Consider the following 15,950-nt stretch of genomic DNA (forward strand, 5'->3'; position numbering starts at 1 on the left):
TGCTTGAGTTTCCTGTGGCTCCTTATGGTAATATTTTTTCTTTTTCAAGTGATTGCTCATGTGTATTCCACAATAGGTGTGCATGCTCGTCATGTGCACCGGTGCTGGAAGTTTTTCCCCTAGCAGTACCTGTAGGGGGGAGCACTCGCCCCCCCCCCAGGGGCATCTGCATGGCGCGGTATAAGGGGGGCTGTGCTCCCCCCACCCTCAGTTCCTTCTTGCCGCCAGTGAAGGTGCGTCGGAACTGCTCAACTCCAGCTTTGTTGCTGCTCATCCCCAGAACTCTTCGTTTGTTCAGTAGTACCTGTAATTAGCTAATTCAGTTAGTTTAGTTAGTCATTGAGCCTGGGCCAGGGCATGCCCTGCGCCCCAGGCTTTAGGTCGTGCGGCTCTTGTAGGTGCTCAATGCCAAGGAGTGACCTGCACGCGGATTGCCTGCACTGCTTGGGAGAAACCCATATCAGCGAAAGGTGCAAGATTTGCAAGTCTTTCGAGCCCTGGATTAAAAAAGAAAGGGACATTAGGCTCTGGGCCATTCTGATGGAGTCGGTGCTGGCTGAACCGGTACCTGGCACCATGGTGTCGATACGTGGAGACCCTCTGGTACCATCGTGCTGTGGGCACCACTCTCCGTCCATGGGTCACGCCAAGAGGACCGGAAAGACTCCCTCTTTGCAACGGCACCGAGGGAAGTCTGGGACAGAGGCTAGGCCCATGTCAGGTAGTCCTTGATCCCCATCGGGCCCTAGGCCTCCGACTCACGTTGAGTGGAATAGCCCGGCCCCTTCAGAGCAGGCCTCTCCGGATGCCATCTACGCACGAAGCCCTCCTGGCAGCCAGTGACGTCATGTCCATGTCAGTGCCTGGAGTTCCACTGATGTTGGCTCCAGAGGCAAGCTGCCGCTGGGATCACTGCAGTCACCACCAGCCCGGTACCGGTCTTGGTCGAAGGAACGTTCCTGACACCACTCACCGCCCAGTGACCGTTCAGGGCTCAGTCCATGTGGCTTGCCCTCGATGTTGGCCAGACTGTCTGGATGGGTGCTGTCCAACCGGGACGCCCGGCACCGCTCATCTTTGCTAAACGAATATCGATGGGACCATGGCGGACATCGCCAACAGTTCTTGTCTCGCAGGAGATACCGCAGTCAGTCGAGGCATGATCGTCGACGCCGTTCCCCCTCAGACTCCCGTTCCAAGTCTCCACCAAGGCACCGTAGCCCCGGGCGTCGATCACTGGCATCTTGCCGATGCGGGTCTGCCCAGTAAGGCCGTTCGCGGAGCAGCTACTACCGTCGGTGCCGCTCCTCTGCGTCGAGATCGCGGTCCCGTGGCCAACGTAGATCCCGGCACCGCCAATACTCCTGGTCCAGAGGCAGCAGCGGATCATACACCAGCCTGGCCTCCCCTCACAGCCTCCTGTCTAGAGGCCAAGCCAGCCAGTCCGTACAGCTGGCCCCGCCGGTGCTGCAGCAAGCGCAGTGGCACCAAATGTAGTGGTTGGCCCAGTGATACAAGTGGGCACCGTGGCCTCCGGCACAGCCCCCAGTGGGGGCTTGCTCGGTGGCTGGGGCCTTGGAAGCACAGTCGGCGTCCATCTTTAGACTGCCAGAAAAAAGGTTGGCGGGACCTGTGTCCTCCGTACCGTGCCCGGAGTCCGACCAAGTGGTGGATCCTCCAGTGCCGAACAACACCCAAAGCACCTCACTGGCTTCGCCCTGTCCGGAGGAGCTGATTGCGGTCCCGCCCCCCTCCATTCCTCAGGAAGACTACCCGGCTCACCAAGACCTCCTAAAAAGGGTGGCAGTGAGCCTCCACCTTCAGACTGAGGAGATGGAAGGGCCCTCAGACTCCCTGTTTAATGTGCTGTCCCCTTCACCACAGGGCAGGGTGGCCTTGCCGCTCCATGAAGGGGTTGCAAGAATTTCAAAGGCCCGGTGGCAAACAGTAACCTTGTTGGCTCCCATCTCTAAAAAGGCGGAGCGCAAGTACTTTGTACCCGTGAAGGACATGAGTATCTGTATGCCCCCAAGAACAAAGACGCTCGGAGGCTGGATACTTTCGGGAGAAAAGTTTATTTGTCGTCAAGCTTTCAGCTACGATTAGCAAACCGTCAGGCCCTCCTGGGGTTGCTACGAGTTTAACCTCTGGGAATCCCTCCTCAAGTTTGAGGACTCCCTCCGGGAGCGCGATAAGAAGAGTTTAAGGTGCTCGTGGAGGAAGGGACGGGGGCCAGAAGGGCATCCCTGCAGGCCGCTTCAGATGCAGCAGGCACGTCTGCATGGTCCATGGCCTTGGCGGTGTCCATGAGACGGGTGTCATGGCTTCTGCTCTCTGGGTTCTCCAGCGAAGCACAGTCGTCAATTCAGGATCTCTTTTGACGGAAAGGCTCTGTTTGCTGAGGAAACAGACACAAGGCTGCATGGCATGAAAGACTCCCACACGACCCTCCAGACATTGGGCCTCTATGTCCCTCCTCCGGCAAAACCCAAGTCCAGGCCGCAGCAGGCTCCTGCCCAGGCCCCCCTTCTGAAGTATGAGACCGCCCACAAAAAGCAGCGGGACTATAGAAAGCACCCGCAATGGCCTTCCCCCCTAGCCTGGGTCTTCTAAGGGCAAGCAGGCAGGCAAAAGGCGTTTTTGACAGGACGCTTGGGGGTACCCTGCCAGTTCTCAGCAGGGACCTACTCCCAATAAAGCTCCTTTTCTCCAATTGGTTGTGTGCTTTTCTCCTGGAATGGTTGCTGCTCACCTCGGACTGATGGGTCCTCAGCATCATCTCCCGAGGTTACACCCTTTAGTTTACCTCCTCCCTGCCCAACCGCCCTCTAGCCTCGTCCCTTCTGGAGGACCCCTCTCACGAGGCCCTGCTCGAGCAGGAGGTGGGGCGGCTCCTGGACCTAGGCGCTATAGAGGCGGTGCCCAAGGAGTTCCTGGGCAGGGGGTATTACTCTCGGTATTTCCTTATCCCGAAGGCCAGAGAGGGGCTCAGGCCCATCATGGACCTGCAAGGCCTGAACCACTACATGGTGAAACTCAAGTTCCGCATGGCCTCCGTCATCCCCTCCCTGGATCCTGGGGACTGGTACACTGCCCTCGATCTACAGGACGTGTACTTCCACATATTCGAGGGGCACAGACGCTTCCTCCATTCTGTGATGGGACAGAGTCACTGCCAATTCACGGTCCTACCTTTTGGTCTGTCCACTGCCCCCAGGGTCTTTACAAAGTGTATGGCGGTGGTAGCGGCCTATCTCAGACGCCAGGCGGTCCAAATATTCTGATATCTGGACGACTGGCTAGTCAAAGGCACCTCCCAGTTGCAAGTGAGGGATCATGTGGTGCTTCGCCTGTCCACATATACTGCCCTGGGCCTGTTGATAAACAACTGGTTTATCCAAGTCCACGTTAGTCCTGGTCCAATGCATGGAGTTTATCTGAGCGCTATGGGATGCAATGTCAGCCAGGGCCTCTCTCCTACCAGACAGGTTTTAGACCCTGAAAGGGCTCATCGACTCGGTCACAAGGTTCCCGGTGACGACAGCCAGGGTTTACCTGCAATTGCTGGGTCACGTGTCTGTGTGTACATGTGTGGTCCGTCAAGCCAGACTCAGAATGAGGCCCCTCCAGCTCTGGCTGGCCTCGCAGTTCTCCCAGGCCACGGACAGAATGGACAAAGTCCTCACCGTGCTAAACTCCAGTGATCACCTCCCTGCGGTGGTGGTCCATCCCAAACAACATGCTCCAAGGGGTCCCATTCAGGGACAGGGCCCATTTGTTGGAGCTGGTGTCCGACGCGTTGGACCTGGTTGGGGGGCCCATGTGGGGAACTTTCAGACCCAAGTCTTGTGGTCTCTACAAGACCTACCCCTTCATATAAACATCAAGGAACTCGGGGCGGTGCGACTGGTGTGTATGGCCTTCCGCTTGCACCTGGATGGCAAGGTAGTCAAGGTCCTCACGGACAACATGGCCTCGATGTTCTATATCAACAGGCAAGGCGGGGCCCAATCCTTTGCCCTCTGCCACGAAGCCCTCAGTCTGTGGGACTTCTGTATAGCCCACGGCATCTACTTAAAAGCTTTCCACCTGCTGGGTGCCTGGAATGTGAGGGCGGATCGCCTGAGCAGGGATTTTTCCTCTCAGCACAAGTGGTCTCTACACCTGGAAGTGGCTCACCAGCTCTTTCAAAGGTGGGGTACTCCCCAGGTGGACCTATTTGCGACCCGGCAGAACCGACGATGCCCTCAGTTCTGCTCCAGGGGCGGCCTTGGGAGGAGCGCTATCGCCGATGCCTTTACCCTGTCCTGGTTAGGCCAGCTCCTCTACACCTTTCCCCTGTTCCCTCTGATCAGCAGGGCCCTGGAGAAAATAAAGATGGCCAAGGCCAGGGTCCTCCTTGTTGCCCCAGCCTGGCCCAGGCAGCACTGGTACGGAACCTTCTCAGGGCTGGTGGTAGCTCTGTCATGGCAGTTGCCGCTCCGCCCGGACCTGCTCTCAGGATCAGGGCCGCCTCCTCTATCCCAACCTAGCAACGCTTCACCTCACGGCGTGGCTGCTCAGTGGCTAGGTGGTGAGGAAAGGACATGCTCAGAACAGATTCAGCACATCCTCCTCGAACGTAGACGGCCTCCACTCACTGTTCCTATCTGGCGAAGTGGTCTCTGTTTTCGAGGTGGGCAGCAGGTCAGGGTGTTTCCCCGACAGCCGCCCCAATCCAGCTTATCCTTGATTACCTCCTCCACCTGAGGGCCCAGGGACCGGCGCCCTGGTCAGTCAGAGTACACTTGGCAGCTATATCGGCCTTTCATCCCCCGGTGCAAGGGCACACGGTGTTTTCCCATGCTATGACCGGCTGATTCCTTAAGGATTTGGACCATCTCTACCCATATTCCAAGCCCCTGGTTCCACAGTGGGACCTAAACCTGGTGTTGGCTCATCTCACGGGAGCCCCGTTTGAACCACTGGCCACGTGTTCCTGGTCTCACCTCTCATGGAAGGTGGCCTTCCTGGTAGCTATCACGTCGGCCAGGTAGGTCTTGGAGCTCAGGGCCCTAACCTCCGAAACGCCGTATACGGTTTTTAATAAGGACAAGGTCCATCTCCGTTCACACCCTGTGTTCCTCCTGAAGGTGGTCTCCGCCTTCCATATGGGTCAGGACATTTTTCTGCCAGTCCTCTGCTCCAAGCCTCAGGTGACTAGTGAGGAACGCCGTCTCCACATGCTCGACATGAGGCGAGCTCTGGCTTTCTACCTCGAGCAGACCAAACCGTTCAGAAAGTCTTTGCAACTGTTCGTTGCCTCGGCTGAGTGCACAAAGTTTCAGCCGGTTTCCACTCAGCGGCTTTCTAAGCGGATCACTTTGTGCATCCGTTCCTGTTATGAGCTGGCGGGGGTTCTCCTGCCGCCCATTGTGCAGGCACACTCGACTTGGCGCAGGCCTCGTCGGCTGCCTTTGTGGCCCATGTCCCCATCCAGGACATTTGTAGGGCCACCACGTGGTCTTCGGTTCACACATTTAACATCTGAGGATTGGAAAAAAAGCCAACCCTCATTCCTGTTGTCTCAGATTGTCAGCCAAGCCTGAGTGAGGTGGAACTTGCCTCTCATCCCAACCTTAGTAAATATTCACCTCTAACTCCCGCAGTGCCACCTTTTGCATGTGTGCCCTGGAGAATCGCCAACCTTGAGGCCAGCCCTGGGCTTGGTGTTTGCGTGCAGAGTTTTAGTCTTAAGTATTGTAAGCATCCATAGTGCAATTGCCCTCCTGGAAAGAGAGGGTTATAATGGAAACTTAGACAGACCCGTAACTACCGTGCTATGAGCAGTACAATACCACTGTAATGTCGTGAAATCTTTTAACTTCTGATTATGTTTTAAAAAAAAAAAGTGTTACAGTAAACTGACATTTTCCTCTTGGTGTTTGACTGACTATCAACAAGAGGTTTTGGTTTGTGGTTTTGGTTTTTGATGGGATGAGATGAGGGTGGTTTCTATATTTTGCCCTAGGATAATTCTTTAAAATTAATATATTAAAGATTTTAGAAAAAGGAAAAAGTGCAGGTCTGCATTTGGGAGGGAGTTGGGTTGGCTAAGTCTGCATCAGAAAACCCCTTCCAAAAGAAACCCCTGCCAATCATTTCCTGCCCACCCCTACACCCTTACTCCCTCTGGGCATGAATCACCTTGAACTTTCCTTCGTGGCCAGCTCACTCTATTCCAGCCTGCTCCAGACATCCTTTACCACCCCCACCCCCCCCAATAAAAAGAACAGGCGTACTTGTGGCACCTTAGAGACTAACAACTTTATTAGAGTATAAGCTTTCGTGGGCTACAGCCCACTTCATCTCCCCAGTGGCTACCCAGGCTTGGTCCTTTTCCTCTTGTCTGACTCACAGCTGTGTCTAGGCTCTCTCTGACCCATGGGATCTAGATGCTGAGCTTCTTCATTTACGCCTCTTCAAGGAAGTAAGTCATGCAATGGCAGTTGATTTCCGGGCCACTGTTGTACAGCTTCATGGCTGTGCAGCAAAGGAGTTATTCAGTGATTCCAGTAAAATGTCCCATGTGAAAGATAGCTGTTGCCCTTGTCCATGTGGCTTTCCCTACTGTCTTCCCCAACCCACTCCCTCATCTAAGATTCACCGTCAGCTCCCCCCACCCCCACATCTGTGTTACATGCCAGTTTACTCTACATTTCAATTGTATACAGTATTTACATGTACTGTGGAAGTTCAGAGAAACATTTTTATTTCCAAGAGAATTGAGTGTTTAGACACTACCACTACCCACCACTCATTACAACTACAGGTGTGTTTAAAATAGTTAAAGCAATGCTGATTACACTGCACATTTCATCTTTATGCTACGTGCAGTGTAATATATCTGAGTGCTGTTAAATGCATCACCTCGTTTCATAGTGCATTTGCAAAGAAGGTGCGATTTTATTGAACATTAGGATTGAATTCTTAACTGACTAATCAATTTCAGTAGTAAGTTAAAATGCCTAGTATTAATGGGCAACTGCAACCATTAATCAGGGTTAAGGTAGATTAACCGTTGTCTGCATTTATGCTAACACTACTTACATACCATAGATTTATGGAATTCCAGAGTGCAATTCATATTTTTAAAAACATTTGGTAACACTTTGGCTTTGCACTTATTGTTTACTCCATCTACTCTTGCACACCTCTTTGGAAGTGTAAAGCTAACTGACATTTACAGGGTGATGGCACAGCATCACTGCTTCCCCCAATTGGTTTCACATCAAAAGACATGGAAAGGGTTAATTTGTTCTAGTATTTGACTGCTTAATTTGATATGGTGTGTGACTAAACCAAGATAAATAGAGTGTTAAATATTTTCATTTAAAACATCTCGGGCAGTTCCAGAAATCGGAAGGCATTAGAAAAATAGAATTAAAGGAGTTTGGGTAGATGTAAATAAGAAACACTCTTCAGAATTCACCAGCCAAATTCATTTTGCTTTTCAGTGTTTTATCACAGTAATTTGGTTGTAAGCCAATGAAGCAACATTTCTGTTTATTTAAAAAAAAAAAAAAAAAGTCTCTCAAGCTGCAAGACCTGCATGGTTTTGTGAGAGCATTTTTCCTGGTGAGTTTTACTGGAGTATTTTTAAAGCTGAAGTCTGGATTTCCTAAATTTTTTTTAGTACATATTCTTCAATTAGTTGATTACCGTAGGTTGTCCCTGTACTCTGGGTAGCTCATCAGGTTGTCTAATAGCTGGATCATATTGACTGCCCTTCAGTTAATCACGTCTGATATTTTCATTTATCAAAGCCAAAATACATGTAATTAACTCTGAAATGATATAGCTCACTATAAAGTGATTTTGCTACTGCCATAGAGATAACTCAGTGTAGATTATACTAATAGGAAACGCAAGTTGAAATTGAATTAATAGTATCATGTCCATCAAGGAGTAATAATTAAAAAAAAGAAAAAGTAAACTACTGTAGGGAGAAATCTTTTATAGTGGCAAAAAATAAATCTGTTATCACCAGGCCTCTTATTGGTTACATTTTAGGGTTTGCTGCCTCTTGAGTCTTTCCAATGATTAAAGCTACGTTTTAGTCGTGTGTATTTTTAGTAAAAGTCATGGACAGGTCACAGGCAGTAAACAAAAATTCATGGCCCGTGACCTGTCTATGACTTTTACTATATACCCAACTAAATTGGGGGGAGGGACGGGGGGAAGTGGGGCAGCCCGGGGGATGCTGCGGGTGCTGGAGGCAGTGACAGGGCTGGCAGGCTCCCTATCTGGCTCTGCGCCTGCCCGGAAGTGACGATATCCCCCTCCCTCTGCTCCGAGGCAGAGGCGTGGCTAGGGGTCTCTGCACACTGTCTCTGCCCGGAGCGCTGGCTCAAAGCCTCCACAGCTCCCAATGGCTGGGAACCATGGCCAGTGGGAACTGTGGGGGCTGTGCTGGCCTGCAGAGGCAGCGCACAGAGCCCCCGGCCCCTCCGCCTAGGAGCCGAGGGATGTCACCATTTCCAGGGAGCCCCCCAAGGTAAGCACCGCCCAGAGCCCTCACCGTCTCCTGTGCTCCAATCCCCTGCTCCCCCAGGCCAGGTGCACCAGCAGCTGCAGAGGTCACGGAAAGTCACGAAATCCATGACCTTTGTGACAAACTTGTAGCCTTACCCATGATCTGTATCCAGTTAATAGCAACAAGATTTTTGAGCAACGTTTTTTTGGGAAAACTCTGTAACCTTTAAAAGACTTTACATCCAACCACTCCATTTCTCTTTTTCTTTTTCTGTGTAAGGCTGGAATAGCTATTTGGAGGAGCTGGGTTCCTTGTTGTTTAGGGGATTTATCGTCTTCACTCTGATCAAGTACTGTACATCTTTGTCAAAAGGGAGAAAAATCTCCCATTTCTATTCTCTGCCTTCACTCTGTCTGTTATATATGCCTTTCTGATTCAGGGACATGCAGGTGCTGGTGGTCAGTGGATGATTAGCCTGAGTGAGGGTTTCAAGATCAGCAGCTGCTTCATTGCAAGGGCGCTGAGGCCTGGTCTATACTTAAAAATTAAATTGACCTAGCTACATTGCTCAGGGCTGTGAAAAATTTCACCTTATGAAAAACCTTGCATAGTTTTGATTACCTTATAGACAGCCAAAAAAGAGAAGAAATATAATTTCATAATCATTGCACAGAATTTCTAGCATTCCCAATTTCAGTACTTGCTGTGCTGACATAAATTAAAAATAATTATTCTTTGAGTTAGTTTGCTTACTCCTACAGGAACAGGAGTTATTACTGTGTCAATAGTGCTAGATGACAGCCGCCTCAAATTTCCTGAGGCATTTTGTCGTCAGTCATTAATATTTGCAACAACTCCAAATTATCTTGTAATTTTAACAAAGGCATCAGGGAAAAATAAGTGCTTCTTGGTTAGATGGCCATAAATAAGTAGATCCCAAACACAGAGCCTTTATTTTCACTATGCAAAATAATGACTGTGTAGCTGTTAATGGAATTTAGTTGATACTATGATAGCTATACTTTTGCAAGAGCTCTCTCATCGGGCTATTTTGACAGCTCTCTATAATAATTTGAGAGAGTGATGTGTCTAACAAGGTCTCAGAGAAAAGACACCTTGTTTGCATTTCAGAACTTGTAATTGAATATGTTTTGCTGTAGAAAATAACATGGGGAAAAATGCCTTCCATCTTGGTCTACCATTACGTCTATTAAACATATGCATAGCATGCTGCTGCTTGAACTGAGTCAATGGGACTCGTCTCAGAGAATGATCTCACTCTGATCCCATTGAGTAGGAACTAATTTGCAGTTTTTGAGAAGCTTTTTCTGTTGCCGTGCACAGCATTGTATTCCATTAGCCTGTATCACAGTTCATTTTGTATTGTATCAGATTGTGTTCCACTCTGTTTTATACCAAAGCTGTTGTGCGAGCTTAAATATAGCAGGCCCTGCCTGCCCATTCTATAATAACTTTGTCCTACCATGTGGATTTTAAGATGTATTATGCTCTTTGCAAGGGAAGGGTACAACCTAAAGAATCTCGGTCCCGTCTTCCTCCATCTGCATTCCCAACCTGATTACGGGCTGTGCAAGGCAAAGCGCCGGTGTGTGTGGTGTCTGATATTTTACTGAAATAGATCCTATTATATTTGTAAATTATCTATACATATGTATGAAACAATGACTGTTTGAAAAATGCATTAATACCATGTACAATGCCGTTAAAACAGTAAACATGTAATCTGTTTGGATTTCCATATCCAGAAGCAGCTGGAGGTGTCTGCAAAAGTGGAATAACCAAAAGTTAAATATTAGACCTCTGACAGGAGGAGTAAAATAATAACACAGAAAGTGTCTGCTACTTTAGTACCTGTGTAAGAACAGGCCTAAATTCTTAGGCCCAGAACCTGAGCAATATGGAATATAGGCCCATGGCTTCTACACTAGAGGAGCTCTGCACTGGTTTCAAGTCCGAGTCTAGTAGGAATAGGCAAGTGTTTCGTGCTCCCCCACAGGGCCCCCACCTGTCTGCTGCTCTGCCTTCCCCGTGTGGACACGACTCACGGCATTTCTACACTAAAAACTTAAGTCGGCTTATGTTAGGTCGACTTATAGTCACTGCAGTAATTACTCTGGTGGTTCACATCCACGCTACACTCCTTCTGTCGGTGGTGCGCGTCGTCACCAGGAGCGCTTTCACTGACTTAACAGGGGCTGGAGCTGAGAGCCCAGGTTCTCAGCTCCATGCAGCTGCCCCCTCCCCCCAGGCTCTTGGCTCCCTGCCAGGAGTGTGGCGATTGACCGGGCTCTCCACTCCACACTGGAGTCAGGGTGGCTTCCGGGCTCTCAGGGGAGTGGGAGCCCAGGCAGCACCCTGGCTCCCAGCTGGGTGTTGGAATCCAGGGCAGCAGCACGGCTCAGAACGGGAGGCTAGGACCGTGGGGGCAGCCTGGCTCAGAGCAGAGAGGCAGTGGGCAGCAGCCCAGCTGGGAGTGGTGAGCTGGGACCCTGGGGGCAGCCTGGCTTGGAATGGGGAGCCTGGGCAGCTGCCCAGCTGGGAACTTTGAGCCCAGCAGGAGCTGGGCTCTAGCTGGAGCCCCCCACCTGCCCTGGGGTGAAAGCCCGAGCTGTGAGGCTTTCTTGTCAATTTCATGGCTCTAGCGTAGAGACATCTAGACAGACATTGTGTTGCCCTAACTACACCAACATAAGCCCTACACCTCTCATGGAGATGGAGTTATGTTGTCAGTGTAATAAGGCTCTTACATCGCCAGGAGCAAGGCTGTAGTGTGTACGCGGACATAATTAGGTCAACGTAAGCTGCCTTACGTCGACCCAACTCTGTACCATAGACCAGGGCTGAGACTCTTGCAGCCTGCTTGCTGGGGTGGCCTTTGGCAGGAGAGAACACAGCTGGGGGAGGCTCAGGCAGGGGATTTGTGGGGTTCTGCCCTGCGTCTTATTGCCTTGTGAATTAGGGGAAATGCGAATGGGTCCATTGTCTTCTCCAATGTGTATAAGGGTTTGTAGGTAGAAAATTCTCTCTGCAGTTGAATTATTTGGCTGTTGTTTAGCTCGTTTAATATTGGGATGTCACAGCTCCTGTTCTGGAGCTGGGCAGGATAGCTACAGAACTGGCTTGTTCCATGGCTGCAAATGATGTTTGGGCCTCCTCTCTCTCGTAGGATTTGGGTAGTACTCTGCAGCCTCATAGGGATTTGGTCATGGGTTAGTTTAGTCCAGGTTTCACTAGCTCTTTTCTATCTTCAGACTGATTTGGATACTTGGGCCGGAGACAGTTCCTAGAGAGCCAAGATCTGCAACACTTGGCAAATGTGAACCTTTACATTGACAGAGGGGGTCAGAGAACATATGCCCCTTTGTCCTTACCTGATACTTAATGGAAGTGGCAGTCTTGGCCCACTTTATCTTGAAGAGTTCCATACTGACCCCTATGATACTTGATGTGCCTTGTGAATTCTACTGCTTCGGAGAAACAGCTGCACTGGGGAGTACGTGTTTGTACCAGTTAGGTAGCAATCTGAGCCATGTATCTGAGGGCACGTTGGATACCCAGTGTGGAATGTTCTTTTTGCCAATAATCTGAACTGAGTTTCAGTTTTAAGTTTTTCTTTTTCTTTAGGGGGGGTATGTGGGTGTCTCTCTTTTTTTAAAGTCAGTTTTTATTCTTTGTTAATCCTCAGAAACAGCCCAAGAAATGACATTTATGCATATTTCATAATGTGATTTCAGTAGGCATACGGAGCAAACAAATCAATTTCTCAGCAGCATGCTGTTTAAAAGAAACAGCAACAACCTGTGGGATAAGTTGCAGAAGCTGTTAAAATTAATTATAAATGGCAGAAGATATAACGTAAGGGGGGAAAAGTGCTAATGTGCGAAGAATAATAAACATTCAGTAGCTGAAAAGGAACTTTCTGTCATCTGCTTATTTAAACTTCGTATATTTATAAGTATCATAACATGTTAAAATAATGTATTGTTTGCTAGCAACAATACGTTTACCATTTTATTTTGGTACTGTAAACAGCCTCTTCCCATCTCAAATACGAGCTTTTGCTTAGTCCAGTTTTAGAGTTTGTTTTTCAGTATGTTCATGGATAGGCCTTAATTTTTGTCTCAGCTACACCTGCATTCATCAGAAGTAACTGCATTGGAGTCAATTTGGTTACACCAGTATAGGAGAGAGGGGAATCAGGTCAGTCTGTTTAGCATAGGGGATGTTTTTTGTCTATTATTTAGCATAGGGGATGGTTTTCGTCTAGCAAGGGTCTCAGAGGATAAATATCTGATTTGCGTTTGAGAATTTTGTAATTCAGTATTTATTGCAATGGTGTCCTCCCTCATTTACAGTCCATGTGTACATTGTTTTGCCCAAACCAGCTCATTTTTGCCAGCAGACTGGGTGTAACCTGCAACTCCTTGAATAATGAAGCTAAGTGGAACAGCTACATCTCTATTTCAGATGAGGTGAATTTTGCTGTTTATGGGATAATGTTAAGTACTGGTGTACGATATTTCCATTATTTGCATACCCTCTTGGTTTAGCTGGAAGTGTGTTTGTTTGTTTGTTTTTTGTCCTATCTCTTTTGGTTTTGGGTTATGCATTTGATAAGTATTCTTGGTTTTTATCCCTATTTCTCACTGAACATGACATTAAATTAACATGGTTTAATAATTAATAATATTTTACACATGTCTATAGTGAAAGGCTATAAAGGATCCCAGAGCATTTCAGAAGCTATGTGTGTGCTCCAGCATTGAAATACAGGCTCATCTAAATGTGGGGGGAGGGGGGCCGCAATCATCCGGCTTACAGCAAAAGAAATTGTTCCCAGGTACCTTTGGGCAAATCCATCCTCTTTAAAAACAAATGAACAAAAGCACTATAGGGTCTTTAATATCCATGTAGAGCAGGCTGGACCACAGATATTAAAGTTTCATTGTGAAGAAATTCCTCTCCACCATGCAGACACACACAGTAAACTTCCATTTCTGTTCCTCAGGGGTGGTGGAAATAAAGGGCTGAGTTATCCTTGATGGGATTTGAACATATGATTTCAGGTGCTATAGGTTCTGCAAACTTGATTGTGCTAAGTTACCTATCTTACTAGCTTTTTATTATCCACTTCCTTGTTGGAGCATCCACAATGTTGTGATCACTTTGTTGAGAATAAGGTTGCCTTGGGGAAGAAGGTGGGAGAAAAAGGGATGGGATCAGGCTGCTTCTGTGTACAGGCCATCTTTTGTTTCACACGTGCCCTCTGTGTTCCTAGGTTCTTTGTTCCTATTGCTGGCCTCCATCTAAGGCTTTATAGAAGAGAAGGCTATCTTCTTCACCCATTCTTGTCATCTTCCTCCACCGCTTCTTCTCTAGAAGATGTTTCCAGAGGTCTGTTAACTTTCAGTGCAGCCTTTTGATCACGCTTCAATCTCGATCCTGCGAAGAGAAACGTAAGTACAGACTCGTATGAAGCCCCATCAAAGCCTAGGTTTGGGAGTGTCTTTAGACCTTCTGCTTTTCAGACTGACAGATGGATGGTGTTGTGGAAATGTTGATCTGAGTGCCTGGAGGTGGAGAGGTTACTGGCTCTGGTGTGGGAGTGTTGTTTATAATTCCCAGGTGAACATTCAATGTGTGTCTGCTGAAAGATCAGGGAAACAGGAGGGTCGGAGGCTCAGTAAGATGAGCGGTTATGTGATTCTGATCAGATGGAGGTGTGTGAATCTTTTTCTGTGGCTAGAGTCAGGGTTGAGTAGGTAAAGGAGGAAGATGGAGTGAAGAGAGAACAACCCTTCTTATATGTAATAGGTCCCATGTGTGTTATGCAATACACCTGATTGGGAGGTCTGGTTACAGAACAGTAGTTCCTAATATAATTAACACATTCTGGAGCCAGAACTGAATCATGGCTACCTATCAGTTTCTGGGTGAAATTTCAGGTGTTTGGTTTTTGACCTATGACTTGGGACTTGTCTGCTTGAAGGACAACCTCTCTTCCTGTGCAGTTGCACACAGTGGAGATTCTGGAGCTGTTTTGTATTTAATTTTTTATAATTAAATAAAAAAAAACAATGTTAAAAGAACTTTACAGTTGCAAAATCAAGCACTCAAAAGTTAGTAAATGTCAGAAGTTAAGTTGCCTGTGCAACCTTAATTCAGCTTCCGTGCATGAAGGTCTTCAGAGAGAGGAAGCTTTACTGAAGATGTGCAAGTGGTGATTTTCAGAGGCTTTTAACTGTCAAAAGTTCTTGGTGGCTTTGCAAAGGGGACTTCTTGGACTGTGCCCCGTAAGACAAATGCCTGCTCTCCAAATCATGGAGGTGCTAGAGCTCTTTGAAGACAGTTAAAGCAATTTCTTTGTCTGGCAAAACTACCTCTTTCCTGTCCTCCTTGGAAGCAGCTAACTTCTTTTCAGACACTTAAAAATAAAATTCAGCCTGAGGCAGAGTGCAAACATGGAAAATATCCCAAATGGTTAAAATTTGGCAGAGTTATAAGTAACTGAAAACAGGAGCTTACAATGGAAAGTGTTAGGCAACTTTAATTATGTAGGTGTTGCTAATCCCTGTAATTATTTATCAAGCAGCCTACATGGTGGGATCAGTGGGTTTTATGTTTAATGTGTTTAAATGAAAGTGTTGTAATTGTGTTAACAGATCCTCCTACAGCCCTGTGAAGTCCATGAAATCACATTCCTCAGTAATATGGTTCTGAAAGACTCTTAGCTACACAAGGTCAGGCCATGTTGTGTTAAGGGAGCTGGTTACGCTATATTTTATGGTGTAGACTGGACCTCAGGCTGCCACCTGCAGAGTGCTTTTTATTTAATTTTACTTGGTTTGTGTTTTATTTTGTTTTTTTGGCGGGATATTCTTAAAGATAACTGCTCACTTGGAAATTTGGTGTTGATGACTCACATCCATCAATTTAGAATTTCTTTCTTATTTTCAGGTTTTCTGAAGGCAGAGTATGTTGAGATTTCTCTTACATTTAAAGAACTGCCCATCTGTGAAGGTTAAGGAAAGGGTGGAAATTAAAATATTGCAGTCTTTTGGCCTCAGGGCTGAATTTTGGAATGAGTTTATCAGGGGCTGGCAATCCTGCTGAGCTTTGCACAATTAATTGCCAGTGATTGCACAGAGTTTGGCTTTCTGCAGGGACTGGAAAGTTTTAGGCCAGGTCTACACTAGAAACTTTAGCCAGTATAATGATGTTGGTTAGGGGTGAGAGTTTTTTGCAACCTTTTTTTATCCTGGCAAAAGCCCATGTGTTTTTGCCAGTATAGTTTATTTTGGTCAAGGAACTGATGTAAGTTATACCGGAAAAAGCATTTTTTTGCCATTACAAACTGTGTGTACAGTAGAAGGGCTTGTGGGTATAGCTATACCAGCAAACCTTTTCTATATAG

The 15,950-nt window shown here is 47.7% G+C and overlaps 1 protein-coding gene across 7 annotated transcripts in view; it reads left to right on the forward strand.

The window, feature by feature from the left end:
* Positions 1 to 15,950, forward strand: part of CTBP2 (C-terminal binding protein 2) — a 230,659-nt gene that overhangs the window by 42,191 nt on the left and 172,518 nt on the right. For 6 of the 7 annotated variants that reach the window (XR_014712419.1, XM_084634127.1, XM_084634124.1 and 3 more), the window contains one exon: positions 13,815 to 13,992. The exons of the other annotated variant lie outside the window; for it this stretch is intronic. The gene's annotated coding sequence lies outside the window, so the exon portion shown is untranslated. The remainder of the gene's footprint in view (positions 1 to 13,814; positions 13,993 to 15,950) is intronic. 7 annotated transcript variants of the gene reach the window in all.

Source organism: Lepidochelys olivacea, assembly GCF_965140295.1.
Source record: "Lepidochelys olivacea isolate rLepOli2 genome assembly, chromosome: 7".
NCBI classification, from domain to species: domain Eukaryota; kingdom Metazoa; phylum Chordata; order Testudines; family Cheloniidae; genus Lepidochelys; species Lepidochelys olivacea.